Here is a 12,601-nt window from a genome sequence, read left to right on the forward strand (position 1 = left end):
ACGAGCTAGTCAAGTAGAGGCATACTAGTGACACTCTGTTTGTCTATGTATTCACACATGTATTATGTTTCCGGTTAATACAATTCTAGCATGAATAATAAACATTTATCATGATATAAGGAAATAAATAATAACTTTATTATTGCCTCTAGGGCATATTTCCTTCAGTCTCCCACTTGCACTAGAGTCAATAATCTAGTTCACATCGCCATGTGATTTAATACCAATAGTTCACATCACCATGTGATTAACACCCATAGTTCACATCGACATGTGACCAACACCCAAAGGGTTTACTAGAGTCAATAATCTAGTTCACATCGCTATGTGATTAACACCCAAAGAGTACTAAGGTGTGATCATGTTTTGCTTGTGAGATAAGTTTAGTCAACGGGTCTGCCACATTCAGATCCGTAAGTATTTTGCAAATATCTATGCCAACAATGCTCTGCACGGAGTTACTCTAGCTAATTGCTCCCACTTTCAATATGTATCCAGATTGAGATTTAGAGTCATCTGGATCGGTGTTAAAATTTGCATCGACGTAACCCTTTACGACGAGCCCTTTTTTTTGTCACCTCCATAATCGAGAAACATATCCTTATTCCACTAAGGATAATTTTGACCGCTGTCCAATGATCTACTCCTAGATCACTATTGTACTCCCTTGCCAAAAACAGTGTAGGGTATACAATAGATCTGGTACATAGCATGGCATATTTTATAGAACCTATGGCCAAGGCATAGGGAATGACTTTCATTCTCTTTCTATCTTCTGCCGTGGTCGAGCTTTGAGTCTTACTCAGTTTCACACCTTGTAACATAGGCAAGAACTCTTTCTTTGACTGTTCCATCTTGAACTTCTTCAAAATCTTGTCAAGGTATGTACTCATTGAAAAACTTATCAAGCGTCTTGATCTATCTCTATAGATCTTGATGCTCAATATGTAAGCAGCTTCACTGAGGTCTTTCTTTGAAAAACTCCTTTCAAACACTCCTTTATGCTTTGCAGAATAATTCTACATTATCTCCGATCAACAATATGTCATTCACATATACTTATCAGAAATGATGTAGTGCTCCCACTCACTTTCTTGTAAATACAGGCTTCACCGCAAGTCTGTATAAAACTATATGCTTTGATCAACTTATCAAAGCGTATATTCCAACTCCGAGATGCTTGCACCAGTCCATAGATGGATCGCTGGAGCTTGCATATTTTGTTAGCACTTTTAGGATTGACAAAACTTTCTTGTTGCATCATATACAACTCTTTTTTAATAAATCCATTAAGGAATGTAGTTTTGTTTATCCATTTGCCAGATTTCATAAAATGTGGCAATTGCTAACATGATTCGGATAGACTTAAGCATAGATATGAGTGAGAAACTCTCATCATAGTCAACACCTTGAACTAGTCGAAAACCTTTTGCGACAATTTTAGCTTTGTAGATAGTAACACTACTCTCAGCGTCCGTCTTCCTCTTGAAGATCCATTATATCTCAATGGCTCACCAATCTTTGGGCAAGTCAATTCAAAGTCCATACTTTGTTATTAAACATGGATCTCATCTTAGATGTCATGGCCTCAAGCCATTTCGCGGAATCTGGGCTCATCATCGCTTCCTCATAGTTCGTAGGTTCGTCATGGTCAAGTAACATGACCTCCAGAACAGGATTACCGTACCACTCTGGTGCGGATTTCACTCTGGTTTACCTACAAGGTTCGGTAGTAACTTGATCTGAAGTTACATGATCATCATCATTAGCTTCCTCACTAGTAGTCACAGGAACAGATTTATGTGATGAACTACTTTCCAATAAGGGAGCAGGTACAGTTACCTCATCAAGTTCTACTTTCCTCCTACTCATTTCTTTCGAGAGAAACTCCTTCTCTAGAAAGGATCCATTCTCAGCAATGACTATCTTGCCTTCGGATCTGTGATAGAAGGTGTACCCAACATTTTCTTTTGGGTATCCTATGAAGACACACTTCTCCGATTTGGGTTTGAGCTTATCAGGTTGAAACTTTTTCACATAAGCATTGCAACCTCAAACTTTAAGAAACGACAGCTTAGGTTTCTTGCCAAACCATAGTTCATACGGTGTCGTCTCAACGGATTTAGATGGTGCCCTATTTAACGTGAATGTAGCTGTCTCTAATGCATAACCCCAAAACGATAGTGGTAAATTGGTAAGAGACATCATAGATCGCACCATATCTAATAAAGTACAGTTATGACGTTCGGACACACCATTACACTGTGGTGTTCCAGGTGGCGTGTGTAGTGAAACTATTTCACATTGTTTTAACTGAAGGCCAAACTCGTAACTCAAATATTTTACTTCTGCGATCATATCATAGAAACTTTTATTTTTGTTACGATGATTCTCCACTTCACTTTGAAATTCTTTGAACTTTTCAAATGTTTCAGACTTGTGTTTCATCAAGTAGATATACTCATATCTGCTCAAATCATCTATGAAGATCAGAAAATAATGATACTCGCCGCGAGCCTCAATATTCATCGGACCACACACATCTGTATGTATGATTTCCAACAAATCTGTTGCTCGCTCCATTGTTCCAGAGAACGGAGTCTTAGTCATCTTGCCCACGAGGCATGGTTCGCAAGAATCAACTGATTCATAATCAAGTGATTCCAAAACCCCATCAGCATGGATTTTCTTCAAGCGCTTTACACCAATATGACCTAAACAGCAATGCCACAAATAAGTTGCACTATCATTATTAACTTTGCATCTTTTGGCTTCAATATTATGAAAATGTGTGTCACCATGATCGAGATCCAACAAACCATTTTCATTGGGTGTATGACCATAGAAGGTTTTATTCATGTAAACAGAACAACAATCATTCTCCAACTTACATGAATAACCGTATTGCAATAAACATGATCCAATCATATTCATGCTCAATGCAAACACTAAATAACATTTATTTTAGGTTTAACACTAATCCCGAAAGTATAGGGAGTGTGCGATGATGATCATATCAATCTTGGAACCATTTCCAATACACATCATCACTTCACCCTTAACTAGTCTCTGTTCATTATGCAACTCCCGTTTCGAGTTACTATTCTTAGCAACTGAACCAGTATCAAATACCGAGGGGTTGCTATAAACACTAGTAAAGTACACATCAATAACATGTATACCAAATATAGCATTTGTTCACTTTGCCATCCTTCTCATCCGCCAAAAACTTGGGGCAGGTCCGCATCCAGTGACCAGTCCCTTTGCAGTAGAAGCACTTAGTCTCATGCTTAGGTCCAGACTTGGGCTTCTTCACTTGAGCAGCAACTTGCTTGCTGTTCTTCTTGAAGTTCCCTTTCTTTCCCTTTGCCCTTTTCTTGAAACTAGTGCTCTTGTTAATCATCAACACTTGATGCTCTTTCTTGATTTCTACCTTCGTCGATTTCAGCATCACGAAGAGCTTGGGAATCGTTTCCGTTATCCCTTGCATATTATAGTTCATCATGAAGTTCTACTAACTTGGTGATGGTGACTAGAGAATTATGTCAATCACTATTTTATCTGGAAGATTAACTCCCACTTGATTCAAGTGATTGTAGTACCCAGACAATTTGAGCACATGCTCACTGCTTGAGCTATTCTCCTCCATCTTTTAGCTATAGAACTTGTTGGAGATTTCATATCTCTCAACTCGGGTATTTTCTTGAAATATTAACTTCAACTCCTGGAACATCTCATATGGTCCATGACGTTCAAAACGTCTTTGAAGTCCCAATCCTAACCCGTTTAAGCATGGTGCACTAAACTGTCAAGTAGTCATCATATTGAGCTAGCCAAACGTTCATAACATCTGCATCTGCTCCTGCAATAGGTTTGTCACCTAGCAGTGCATCAAGGACATAATTCTTCTGTGCAGCAATGAAGATAAACCTCAGATCACGGATCCAATCCGCATCATTGCTACTAACATCTTTCAACTTAGTTTTCTCTAGGAACATATCAAAAATAAAACAGGGGAGCTAAACGCGAGCTATTGATCTACAACATAGATATGCTAATACTACAAGGACTAAGTTCATGATAAATTTAAGTTCAATTAATCATATTACTTAAGAACTCCCACTTAGATAGACATCCCTCTAATCCTCTAAGTGATCACGTGATCCAAATCAACTAAACCATGTCCGATCATCATGTGAGATGGAGTAGTTTCAATGGTGAACATCACTATGTTGATCATATCTACTATATGATTCACGCTCGACCTTTCGGTCTCCGTGTTCCGAGGCCATATCTGTTATATGCTAGGCTCGTCAAGTTTAACATGAGTATTCCGCGTGTGCAACTGTTTTGCACCCGTTGTATTTGAACGTAGAGCCTATCACACCCGATCATCACATGGTGTCTCAGCACGAAGAACTTTCGCAACGGTGCATACTCAGGGAGAACACTTATACTTTGATAATTTAGTGAGGGATCATCTTATAATGCTACCGTCAATCAAAGCAAGATAAGATGCATAAAAGATAAACATCACATGCAATCAATATAAGTGATATGATATGGCCATCATCATCTTGTACTTGTGATCTCCATCTCCGAAGCACCTTCATTATCACCATCGTCACCGGTGCGACACCTTGATCTCCATCGTAGCATCGTTGTCGTCTCGCCAATCTTATGCTTCCACGACTATCGCTACCGCTTAGTGATAAAGTAAAGCATTACAGGGCGATTGCATTGCATACAATAAAGCGACAACCATATGGCTCCTGCCAGTTGCCGATAACTCGGTTACAAAACATGATCATCTCATACAATAAAATTTAGCATCATGTCTTGACCATATCACATCACAACATGCCCTGCAAAAACAAGTTAGACGTCCTCTACTTTGTTGTTGAAAATTTTACGTGGCTGCTACGGGCTGAGCAAGAACCATTCTTACCTACGCATCAAAACCACAACGATAGTTTGTCAAGTTAGTGCTGTTTTAACCTTCTCAAGGACCGGGCGTAGCCACACTCGGTTCAACTAAAGTTGGAGAAACTGACACCCGCTAGTCACCTGTGTGCATAGCACGGCGATAAAACCAGTCTCGCGTAAGCATACGCGTAATGTCAGTCTGGGCCGCTTCATCCAACAATACCGCCGAACCAAAGTGTGACATGCTGGTAAGCAGTATGACTTATACCGCCCACAACTCACTTGTGTTCTACTCGTGCATATTACGTCAACGCATAAAACCAGGCTCAGATGCCACTGTTGGGGAACGTAGTAATTTCAAAAAAATTCCTACGCACACGCAGGATCACGGTAATGCATAGCAACAAGAGGGGAGAGTGTTGTCTACATACCCTTGTAGACCGTTTGCGGAAGCGTTATATCAACGCGGTTGGTGTAGTCGTACGTCTTCACGATCCGACCGATCCAAGTACCGAAAGCACGGCACTTCCGAGTTCTGCACATGTTCGGCTCGGTGACGTCCTCGCCTTCTCGATCCAGCAAGAGGGGCGAAGTAGTAGATGAGTTCCAGCAGCACGACGGCGTGGTGACGGTGTTGGTGAAGAACAATCTCCGTAGGGCTTCGCCTAAGAACTACGAAAACTATGACGGAGGATAAACAAGAGGGGACGGGGTTGCCGACACACGGCCTGTTGTTTCTTGATGTGTCTTTGGTGCTAGCCCTACCCCTCTATTTATATGTTGAGCCCAGGGGTCGAAACTTGGAGCAAAAGCCTCCTCAAAGTCGGTTTTGCCCGAAAGGCAAGAGTCCCACTCGGACTCCAGGACCAAACGCCACAATCCTTGGCGTATGGCCCAGACGACATGGGCCTCGGCGTCTGGCCTAGGGCCAGACGCCAGGGTCTCCGGCGTTTGCCCCCCTGGCCTCCGCAAAACTCCTTTTGCACCGACTTATAGCCCCATGGGCCTGACCCCTTGGCTAAACCATATCATCCAATATATGAATCTTTACCTCCGGACCATTCCGGAGCTCCTCGTCATGTCCGTGATCTCATCCAGGACTCCGAACAACATTCGGTCACCAACATACATAACTTATAGTACTATATCGTCAATGAATGTTAAGCGTGCGGACCCTACGGGTTCGAGAACTATGTAGACATGACCGAGACACCTCTCTGGCCAATAACCAATAGTAGGACCTGGATGCCCATATTGGCTCCTACATATTCTACGAAGATCTTTATCGGTCAGACCGCATAACAACATATGTTGTTCCCTTTGTCATCGGTATGTTACTTGCCCGAGATTCGATCGTCGGTATCTCAATACCTAGTTCAATCTCGTTACCGGCAAGTCACTTTACTCGTTCCGTAATACATCATCCCGCAACTAACTCATTAGTTGCAATGCTTGCAAGGCTTATAGTGATGGGCATTACCGAGTGGGCCCAGAGATACCTCTTCGACAATCGGGGTGACAAATCCTAATCTCGAAATACGCCAACCCAACAAGTACCTTTGGAGACACCTGTAGAGCACCTTTATAATCACCCAGTTATGTTGTGATGTTTGGTGGCACACAAAGTGTTCCTCCGGTAAACGGGAGTTGCATAATCTCATAGTCATAGGAACATGTATAAGTCATGAAGAAAGCAATAGCAACAAACTAAACGATCAAGTGCTAAGCTAACGGAATGGGTCAAGTCAATCACATCATTCTCCTAATGATGTGATCCCGTTAATCAAATGACAACTCATGTCTATGGTTAGGAAACTTAACCATCTTTGATCAACGAGCTAGTCAAGTAGAGGCATACTAGTGACACTCTGTTTGTCTATGTATTCACACATGTATTATGTTTCCGGTTAATACAATTCTAGCATGAATAATAAACATTTATCATGATATAAGGAAATAAATAATAACTTTATTATTGCCTCTAGGGCATATTTCCTTCAATCCCCATGGACCCAACTACATCTCCTACGACCCCTCATGGACCCATGACACGAGCACGTGCAAGAGCCCTTGAAACCGAGGTGACATCTCTCCTCTCACATTTCCACTTTGATGCACATGAGACATGGCTACTACCTCATACGGATACTTTGTGCATTCTCAGGTATCATGGAGAAGCCAAGGAGCAAGGATAAGTAGAAGAGGAAGATGGACGTGAAGACGGAGATGAAGAAGAAGAATTGCTCAAAGTCTCCAGGCTCCGGACGACCGACGAACCCCGGACGTCCGACGACCTCCAGGCCCCGGACGTCCGGCCTCCTTCGGACGACCGACACTACTACCCGAGCCAAAACAGACGGACATCCGACGCCACCCGGACGACCGATGCTCCTTAGACGACCGACCTCGACCGGACGTCCGACCGAAGACCACCCGAGCCGAAACTACGGACGTCCGACAGGCACCGGACGTCCGGACCCTCGCGAGCCTCCGGACGACCGGTGACCCCCAGACATCCGATGCTTGTGTGATGATGCGTGTTGGGCCGCAGCCCATGTACCCCTTCGCCCCCCTCTTTTGCACTAAGACTATATATACTCCACCTCGTCCAACTTTCTAGGGTTAGCGTTGGCTTAGCTCATTTTGAGAGATAGAGCTTCGCTCATCCACATCGGATCTACTCCTCGTGAGAGACCGCGGCCTCTTCGGAGAAGATCCCTTTGGATTCAAGACCCCTCTTTAGGGAAGAACATCAAGACCTCCTCGCGGGGAAGACCGTTACCCTTGTATCGTCCTTGGTTGATTGTATACCGTGTGAACCCTATGTATTCGAGGATCTAGCGCATGTGTAACTTGTTCTTGTTGGTTTAGTGTTTCTCTTGTGTTTCCCTCGTGTATTCCCTCGTTTCCCTCCTCGCGTTCTTCGTGTTCTTCGTGGGACCCGCTCCTATCGTGGAAGATCAGCCCCAAGGGTTCCTACCCTACATCATGATGTCATCATCAAGGGGGGAAGAAAAGGGCAGGACCGGGCGGCGAGGACCGATGACCCGGCGACGAGGCACGTTGGCGAAGATGGGGATCAGGCGTGGGGGCTCCTGCGTGCGTGGGTGGTGGCGGCGGAAGGGAACGAGGAGGAGGGGATCGAGAGGAGGGGAGGGATCGAGAGTAGACCGGGCTAGGGTTAGGAGGTCTAACTGGACCTTGGGCCAAATTGGGCTGCTAGGAGGTGCAGCAGGGCTGGGCTCTCTTCTCTATCTGATCTCCCATAGTTCAGAAAAGAAAATGATGGAGAAGAAGAGAAAATATTTGAGGGCTCAAATATTTTTTAGTTGAGACGAAAGTTAACAAGTAGCCACTTGGCATATTGCCAAAGTGCCACAACTTGAAATGGGCCATACGGAAAAAAGATCATGGATGCAAAAATATTTTAGAAACAAGAGGGAATTAAAATGCAAGTTTGTTACGATGGCTTTGAAGTAAAAGGAATATTTTTTTATAGCTCCCTAAAAATATTGGGAGACTTTGGTATGTTTTAAAGAGAATTTCACCATGTGAATTCCCTCGATTTAAATGGATCGAAGATTCGTAAGGTTTATTTAGTTGAGTTTTAAAAAGGGGTGCAAGATGACATGATGCAATGCACATGATGCCAAGATAAATGCAACGAACCAAACAAATCACACGACGAATCTCGAAATCCATGGAAGGCATCTGGAGCACCGGTCTTGGGGCGTCACAGACGATTTCCATCCCGAATGTGGATCAAGCTCACCATCCCTAGAAGGACTCTAGTGTCGTCCCTATTTTGTCTTTTGCTAGTATTCTGCGGGCCTGAGTGTCGTGTTTCTTTTGCCTGTTTGGTCGTCTAAACTACTTGGTTCTTTATCTTAAGTTGTTGTGTGATTTGTGTTGGATGCTTGGTGGCTTTATTAATTTACTAGTAAATTGCACGTGCTTTGCACGTCAATTATCATACAGAAACATATACCTAATTAAAATACACATGCCAAACCTATAGATGTTTTTTCCCAATGACATAGAGATGTTGTTACACCTTATTACACATTTTATTATTATTTAATTGCAGGTAACATTACAACCAACTTACGAAAATAATGTTAACCGGTTTTACGTGTTTATAATGGTATCATCATTGGACTGCCATGTAGGATAAATGATGAGGTGGATAAAAGACCATAAGAAAATGCATGTCTTCTATTGATTAATAGATGATCTCTTAGCAACAATATGTCTCATCAAATATTTAGAAATATCGCATTATCAAAGATGAGACTAAAAATAAACCACTACATATGTTGATGTCTTCTCTAGATTACATGACGGGCTTAAGATAAAACGGTCTTATCAAGCACTGTGCATGCTCTAAATAGTAACAAATTAACATTTGGGTAGTCGATAATAACATGTGAGATTATGAATATATCTTTGTGCAAATATATCAGGACAAAATGTTCTTTTTTTCTAGTAGAAAAGAATGTTCAATGTGACTGATTAGCTCCATGCTGGTTTTGACTACTTTAATTTAAAAATGAACCACATGTTTTCTTTGGTAACACAAAATTAGTAACTAAATGGAGATTGGACACCATGTCCTGCCATGTACGTAAGTGCAGCAAGCAAGATTTATTCACGTACATGACATACTTGTACTCCATTTGTAAACTAATATAGGAGTGTTGATCTAAACACTTTTATATTAGTTTACGGAAGGAGTACTTAGAGAAAAGTAAAGAAAAGAAACGGGGAAGCTGATTACGACAACATGTGAAGTTGTGAACCCACATGTTGCATGAGCACGTGCCCTGCAAGTCTCCACGGCTTTACATGAATGTTTAGGATGGTTCACCAGATAGTGCGGTAGTTTCTGCGTTGCAGCAGGATGTGCAAAGTGACAACAATTTACGTGCTAAAGAGTTGATTCAATGGCTAATTTTGTTTGGATTTGCCAAATATTGACCATTGGATAGAGTGAATCAATGGCTTACATTCAGGGTCTGTTTGCTATGAAGGAAAACCGTAGGAAAATTGAAGGAAAGCGAATCCTGAGGAAACATTGCCTTTCTTGCCATTCGGAATGAAGAAAACGCTCCCTTCCTATCCTATGGATAGTCTTCCTATCTGTGTTTTCACGGGAAAGAAAATATCCACTTCCATCTTATTTTTTTGCGGAGGCCCGAGGTAGTACAGGAAGAAAGCCTGTTGTACGCATCTTGGGGCCTATCAGGGTTGGGGGCTGGTTTATCTATGGATTCTTTCACATTTAAAACTCGTTTCATGAGCCTCACTTGTGTTGGTTCTCTGATATTTTCTGCTTTGTATAGTTTTATGTAGTGTTTTCTATCCCTTTTACATCTTTTTCCATTTCCTCCGTTTTGATCCAAAACCATGTTTCGCTCTCCTATAAACCGAACAGGGCCTCAAAGTTATTCTCACAACGTAGAATGATATAGAGAAAATGGGGCAATCCCCTTTTTACCTTAAAAAATATAGTTTTCGGGTTGGGAAACGTTTACAATCGGCACGCCGGCCGAACGCTCGCCCGGTCGCATCCACGCGCGTGCACTCCCAACCATTCAAGGTCTGACACGTAAGGGTGGGGGCCCACCTTATCTTCTACCCTCTCTCTCACGCGTCCACCTCTCTTTCTCTGTTCTTTTCTCTCTCTCTCTCTCTCTCTCTCTCACGCACCCATCTCTGTTTATCTGTACCTTTCTCTCTCCCACCGCGGACATGGTCTCAGGTGTTCTCCTCGTCGGAAGTCTCTCACCGAGCGCCACCGCCGTGGGCCTCCATCAGCGACCCCCTTCTTCGATCGACCTTGTCTCAATGTGGTGGAGCTGACGGGCGATGCAGACGAGCCTTACCGGGAAAAACCTGCAACCTCGATGTGAGATGCTGGAAAGCTGCGACCGACACCCGTCGGCGCTAGAGAAGATACACCCTCAAACTCCCATGGTGCTACAATTGGCACCCATCGTTGTTGGAACGGTGGTCTCCATTTGCTACAACCGGCAGCACCAAAAAAGCTGGAATAGTTGGGAAAGCGAGTTGCATCTGTGTTGATTTTTTGCTGGAACTACGCTTGATTTTTGCTGGAACCGCAGTCAACTTTTGTTACATCCACCATGGCGGTGTTGGTCGAGACAACGATGATGTTGCTTTTTTGCTGCAACCGTGTTTGAATTTTGCTGGAACCGGAGACAAATTTTGCTACAATCCACCATGGTGGTGTTGGTCGCGGCGTCGGTGACGTTTTGTTTCGCTGCAACTGTTTCGGAGTTTGCTACTAGCGGAGGTGCCATTTGCTACTACTGGAGCTTCAACGGCGATGACGGTGAGGCTGCGATGGTGAGGTTGCAACAGCAAGGCTACGGCGAGAAGGTTGCAAGTTGCAACGGCGAGGCTGCTACCGGCGACGACGAGGCTACGATGGTGAGGTTGCAAGCTCCAACGGCGAGGCTGCTACCCGACGACGGCAAGGTAGCAACCTGCAATGTTGAGGTGGGTTTTTTTGCTGCAATAGTCATCGGATTTTTGCTACCAGCGGTGGAGGATTTAGCTACATCCGTCCTGCTGGAGCTGCAACCCAGCGATGGCGGGGACCTTTTTTGCTGCAACAGTCATCAGATTTTTGCTACCACCGGCGAAGGATTTTGCTACATCCATTCAAAATGTCGTTTACTGGTGGTCGTTTGGAATCCCGTGCAGCGAGCGTTGACGGCGAGTGGCGGCAGTGGTGCATCGTGGTGTTGCATCAATGGAGCCTCAACAGCGGGAGTTGCAACGCATCTCGCCGGAGTTGAAACCAGTCGGGGCGGAGCTGCAACTGAAATCGAAGAGCGCGGAAGTTTCTTCGGCTAGCAGCGGAGGGCTGCAGGGCATCAGAGTGTGAGCGGCCGGTGGACGGCGGCCGTTTTTCCCTCGCGGAGCTGCACACGGGAGGCTATGGCGTGTGAGGCAGAGGTGGTTTTTTTTTCTAAGATTCGGTGGGAGGTAGAAGACGAGTCAAGAAGGGGGAAGAGAGCCAGATAAGACGACAAATAGAAGTCAGATCGAACGACTGTGGCTGGACCGGCCCAAAACTAGTGCCGGCGCACCGGCGCCTAGCGTCGCCCTTCACCGAAAAAGGCTTTCGCCCCGCTTTATAGATAAAGCAAACTGCCAAGTGCACACATACATGAACTAGTTCAGGACAAATGCACCCACAAAACACAACAAGAGATCCAAAGGGTTCTGCTGAGGGCACAGCTCAACAAGCCCTAAAAAACAACAAAGAAAACGGCATGGCCGAGGCCGAAGCCTAAGCGGAGGAGGATCGCCAAGCATCTAATCAGGCTCGGGAGGAGGCGGAGGGGGCGGCGGTGATAGGCGGACTGCCATCGATCGAAGGTCGGCGATGAAGGCGGAGATGGCGTCCCAGTCTCGAGGGCGGCTAAGCGGCCGCCAAAGCTGCAAGTAACCAGACAATTTGAAAATAGCGTCAGTAGCCCGGCGAAGCGGAATGCGCTGAATCACAAGTTTGTTGCGAATCGTCCAGAGGGTCCACGCAAGAACGCCAATCTCAAGCCACCTAATGTGGTGAGTGGGCAGCGGGGAGTTCTGAAGTTCGGCGAATAGGTCAGGGAAATTGGTGTGGCACCAATTCCCCCCCCCC

The sequence above is a fragment of the Triticum dicoccoides genome, chromosome 4A, assembly GCF_002162155.2.
Source record: "Triticum dicoccoides isolate Atlit2015 ecotype Zavitan chromosome 4A, WEW_v2.0, whole genome shotgun sequence".
Classification (NCBI taxonomy): domain Eukaryota; kingdom Viridiplantae; phylum Streptophyta; class Magnoliopsida; order Poales; family Poaceae; genus Triticum; species Triticum dicoccoides.